The sequence below is a fragment of the Anopheles cruzii genome, chromosome X, assembly GCF_943734635.1.
Source record: "Anopheles cruzii chromosome X, idAnoCruzAS_RS32_06, whole genome shotgun sequence".
NCBI classification, from domain to species: domain Eukaryota; kingdom Metazoa; phylum Arthropoda; class Insecta; order Diptera; family Culicidae; genus Anopheles; species Anopheles cruzii.
In genome coordinates, this window is record NC_069143.1 from 7,194,655 (window position 1) to 7,200,654 (window position 6,000).

Sequence of the window (6,000 nt, forward strand, 5' to 3'; positions counted from 1 at the left end):
CTCAACCACAACTTTGCGGTAGTCGGGTCATGTCAGGGGCAGCCGACCAAAATCTGACTTCTGGCCCTGGGCGATCACTGGGCGACGCTGGGCTTGTGGAACCTTCTCCAGCTAGGATCTTTTACATCGGCCCTATCAGGCACCACTGTTCAGGAATCAAGACCTGCCAGATGCAATAGGAATCGTTCGGAGGGTCCACTGACCGCACTCGCAGGACACAAATTCACAGAAACTGTTGCAATCAGGACTAGGTTAGGTTATGTAAACGTAACGTTCGCCTCTTTTGATATCGCCGCGAGTTCTAAGTCCAACAGCTAGCAAGATCTTGAAGACCTGAGGTGGGATAGACGCCCTTGACGCCCAATCAAGTTTTGCCACAGACATAGTTTTTCTTAGATTTTTTAAAGGTTCCTTATAGAGGAAACGCAACTAGGGTGATACTTGTGTGTGCTAGCTTTTCTGAAGCCCTCTCGCTCCCTGGTCTCAGACCTTGTTCCGTCCCGCAAGTGATATTCCAACCGAAGCAGGGTAGGGCCTTTAGACACCTTTTGACACTTTTAGACAGAGAGTTAGAATACAGGCAAAACCTGCCCACAACTTGTATTGACTCCAGTTCTTGCGTTTGGCTTTTTTTTTTCTTTCTTCAGTTCAATCTCCACTGAACTTTTTCGAAGTTCTTCAAAGCTCACTTTAAAGTGTACATTTTAAAAAGTAATTAACCACCCAACTTAACCCCCGTTTTAAAACCGATCAGCCATCCGTGGAACTTTGCTAGAATTGTTCCAATTATTAGCTCCAATAATTGAGCCGAAATCTCCCGAGACTATACAAACGCTGAATTTTGATTAAAATGTTAAGTCGGAATTAGTAGGCTGCTGCTGGATGCTGGATACTTATTGCAGTATTGTAGGGTGGTAGCGACGGAATCGACATCATAAACTATAAATTAAGTTAAGTTAAGTCGGAGAAGTTAAGCCGTTTTCGTGCCCTAATACTTGCGTTCATAATAACGACCATTTTAGCCAACTCGATAAGGAGACCAGCGGGAGTCTAGCAATGGTGCCAGAAATGGTCACACTTCCCCGACACAGAGACTGGCACCGATGGAGGCGCCTGGTGGCCGGTGTTAAACGATGGAGACTCCTGGTGGGGCTCGCGGCCGCTGGCAAACAATGGCCGCTGGTTTATTGCGCGTTGCGATTCCTATTTGCGTCACCGTTTATTGCGATTGTAGAAATTTCGCGAGCCCCCCCACCGATGGACCTAAAACCTGGACTGGGCCGCTCGGCGAAACGTGCCGCTATGCCCTAACGGCCCACCGGGGGACGATGGGTAGTGGGCAGGGAAGGAGGCTGAGGGGATTGCAAGATGCGGCCAAGGGCAACAGTATGTGCCCTGGAATAATGGCCCGTCATAATGTGCACCGTTTAACGTTCGCGGGCGGGCGAACGCATCGTAAACGATGGAATGCGCGGACGGCGTGTGCAGCGCGTTTAGCGGCGGACAGACTAGGAAATCGCACCCTCCCCCCGCGCCGAGAGTAGAGGGAACGTGGCATGCGGTGACCCACCCATGCGTCCCCGCCGCTCCGTCTTAATCGCTGTGCAGCGGGACACTTGAGCACTTGAGTCCACGGCCACACCACGGCAGTTCGAGGCATTGGAATGTGTTCAAGAAGCGTGTTTATTCGTGCGTTTGTGTGTGCGCGCCAAAAGTTTAAAAGGGATTTAATGTACCCCCCCCCCCTCCCCCCGGCTCCTCTCGCCGTTTGGCAGCAAGCGGGTGCGAGCGGGCCATAAAACAGACATCAAAACTATCGAACGAATTCCATTCCGCGAGCTATTATGGATGGAACTATTTCCGCGTGTGTCCCGCGTGTTAAAGAATAGGCCCTCGGGGACGGGGATGTAAATATTTGAACACATCACGAGACGAACAGTCCCGCGTACACGGTGCATCCTGCGGTGGGTAGCGTACTGCAGCAGGGGTAAGACCGTCAAACGACAAACCACAACGTTCGGTGGTGGGCCCAACTGATGTCATCGGGGGCGTGTGGCATGGTTTTATGGGGCTACTTTCTTCTGCCCTGTTACCTATTATTATTATTAACTTACAACAATACTGTCTTTACGGCCCGGTTCATTCTTCTAAGATTGAAGAGAGAAAAAAAAACAATACTGTCAGCTATATTTACCAGTAAAAAGTCAGTAAAAAATAGCATAACAGGAGAAACGCAAACGGTTCATAAAAACATAATAATAGAATAAAAACCCTAAGTATGATAAGCTACGATAAATAAGAGCGAACTAAGATAGTCTTTAGCCATTTTATACAGAGCTTGAATTTTATTCAAATTTAGTAATAAAAGAAGCAGAGAAAGAAGCATATACGAAGATCCCAAGACGGCACTATTTCTTCCTAGGGGAAAGGTGTACCAGGCATGAGTTACCGAGTAAGGTCAGTTTAGAAAGTATGAAATAAGTAGAGAAAATCAGGAACAAAACTATGTACACAAAATTGCAAACGACAAGCAGACAGGTTCGAAAATTAGACTCGGAACGATGAACATGTGTCGGAACAACAACTATCGAAAACGAACGAAAATATAACACACGAAATATTATACCAATACCATTAGACAAGCCTCAAATAAAAAGCAAAAAAACACACCGTTACAGAGAGCAACAGAGATTAACGTTGTCCGCTGGTGCAGTCCAAGACCACTCAGTGGTTGCGTTGCCGGATAAGAAGAAGAAAAATAAGAAACAGTCCGCCATTCGCCACCGGAGCAACTTCTTCTCGTGGAAGCGGACGCGTTGAGGGTTTCGTCCGTTCTAAACAGAGTCCACGTCCCACGAGCCTTCTTTTTGATTTGCACCAGAAACGTGTGGTGGGACACAAGCTCCTAAAACCTCCTCCTAAACCTCCTCAATTCAGATCGCTACTGACTACAAATGATCTGAATGCATTGATCGAAAAACGACCAGAATACCGTGTCTTCTGGTCCACCAGGTGAAGTGTCATTGAGCCGCACCTGGCGTCTCCAAAGCAAAACTAGATCAGGATACAATATATCAATCACTAGTGGGTTCTGTGGGAAAGCCAGCTTCGATTGTCTGGGCTGGGTCTGGGCTCGGCTACAACTACTACAGGACCTACTACTATTAAGATTTCGAGCCTTGTCACGGCAGCTGGAAACCTTAGGCATGAGTTTGTTCGGTAAGAAAAAAAATATGGAGACGCCTGGTGTTTGTTGATTGAAGTTCGCCTCGGGTTGGTAGTTGAAGATGCTCAAGATTGTTTCAAGAAGACGAACGAACTTTGAAACCAAAGTAAGCGGAATGCTCGCGCAGGGATCAGATTAGCCGGATACGGTGCCCATTCCTTGAGAATGGCTTTAAATGTTTGGGGTCAGTAATATTTATCCAAATCCATGAGGTCGCGAAGTATGCACAAAAGGCCAAGACCAAGAATTAGCTAATATCTAATTCTCGTAGTGCGCATCTTAATCCTAATATTAGCAGCCTAATATCTAAAACACAACAGAGCCAGTAAAGAACAAATGGTCCTTGTAATCGATTACCGGCAGCAGCAGGACACTCGGACCACTCGGACTCAGGTACACCAAACACTGCACTGGGAACACCGGAACACTATCCCTTGGGCTGGCGCCGCTTGGTGCTGCTTCCGGTCCAAACACTAGCACCGATGGCGACGGTTTGATTGGAGACTGCCAACTAATCTCCGCGTGCTCCGCGAGCATGGAGATTCGGAATTTAAACTAACACACACACACACGTGTCCGCAACGATCCTCGCACAAACACACGAGCGAGCTTCGGCGGTCACGTTGCCCACAGTGCAGGTGCAGGGGTGGCGGGTGTCACTACTTTACAATCATCCGATATAAACATCATAAACAGGTTTTCGATCATCACGCCGATCAGCAGCTCGTGTTGTTGTCCCGCTCTCGCGCCCTCCCGCTCTCTCCATCTCCGTCTTCCTTCTAATTTCTACTTGCTCGCTTTCTCTTTTTGTGGCACTCACGCACGCACGCACGCACGCACGTGTGTGTATTTATTCATTCATTCGGTGCGCCGGTCCGGTCCGTTTCGTCCGTCCGTTCGTTCGTTCGGCTCGCAATTGGAAACAATTTTTACGACGTGGATGCGGAGTCGCATACAGTCAGGACAGCATAAAGTGTGGCGCTACTTAGAAGAAGACCGGCGTTGCGCGCCCATAATTCACCTGGCTGGTTGCTGTGAAAGTGCAACCAGATGCTGTACCAGCTGAATTACGACACCCTGCACGGGAAGGATGAAAAAAGGGTGCGCTGCAAATCATGCAGAGGTGCAAGAAGGGAGCTACCGGCATCTTCAATTCTCGTCCAGGATCAATTTGGGCAGCCCTGAGGGGCTTGTTTCGCTTTCTACGTTAGAAAGTTTCTGAAACCGTCATGGAGGCGCCAGGTGCTCCATGGGGCCTCCAGGACACAAAAAGCAAAACTGGTTCAGGATACAATCAAAGCACCTGAATGGGAGCTGCTATCGCCCCCGCTGTATTCAACAGACTTGTCTCTCTCTGAATATCGATCATTTTCATCGATGGGACACGTATTCGCTGAGCAGCAGCTTCGTTTCCTACGAGGACTAATAAGTTTGCTTCCAAAGACGAAGAATTCTTTCGTCCAGGAAACCACGATTTAGCAGAGAGATAGGAGAAATGACTATCTAGCGAAGGCACATACTGTGAATTATATAGCATTTTTCATTTCATTGTAGTAAACATTTGATTTCTTTGAAAAACGTCGAATTTCATATACCTGGTATCTAGCTGGTACCCCAAAAACGGGACTATATTCCTTTGCAACATCGCACTGGAGCGAGCCATCCTCGACCGGCTGGAGTCGGGACCCTAGATACCCTAGATACCTTTAGGAATGTTTCTACAAGCCTAGGTGTCCGATATGTGGGCAATATTTCGCTGATTATGTCGAACAAATATTTGTGTTAAATATGACGTATCAGTGTACAAGTTTAGGAAACACCGCTATGTAATGTTAGGATTACAGGATTGTAGCAGAAGCTTTGCCAATTGCGTCAAAATACCAGTTTGCAAAAGTAAATGAAATTTATCAACGGATGTTGAAAGTATATAAGAACTCTTCGCCTACAATTAATACAGTAGAAAGATGGGTTGCTGAGTTTAGACGTGGTCGTACAAGCTTCAAAGACGACCCACGTCAAGGACGTCCGAAAACAGTAGCAACACCTAAAATCGTAGCAAAAATACAGGATATTAGTATTGGAAAATCGTTATCACTTCACTTCCATAGTCATTCAATCATCACTATGGACGGAGACTTAGGTCTATCACTTAGGTCTGAAACAAAACAAGAAGCTAAAGAGTGGTGTGAAACTGGTTCTTCGGCTCCGAAACGATTTAGTTTCCAGAAATCCAAGCCAAGAAGTTGAGGAAGCATCAGCATTGCAGGAAGCCTCAACCGTATTCGACCAAAGCTGTCCCCCAAGCGACTTCCATCTGTTTCCGGACCGAAAAAAAGTGTATGCTTGGAAAGCGTTTTCCAGCAAACGATGAGGTCATAACAACTGAGGAAACGTATCTGGCACACCCTTCCAGATTCTCACTTCAGCGAGCAGGCAATTCGTCGGCTAGAATCTCGTTGGAACACTCGTTATATTGATGTTGCAGGGAGACCTGAATACCGCACAATAAAGTGTATTTCAAACCATGAAATTATGTTTTTTCTTGCCGAACGCGCCGAAAACTTATTGAACAAACCAGCTGGTAGGTGTAGGGACCTAAACCTAAAGCATCCTTAACCACCCGGAGGGGGGGAAGTCACCCGCGGGGAGTTGTTGATGGCAGAGAAGGCTGGCCCCGTTCACTCTTCGTTTGATTGCAGTGGCCCCTACGCGCCCCATCGCGCTCGTGTCATCCACTGGCCGCCGACACAGATTCCGTCACGCACGCACGCACG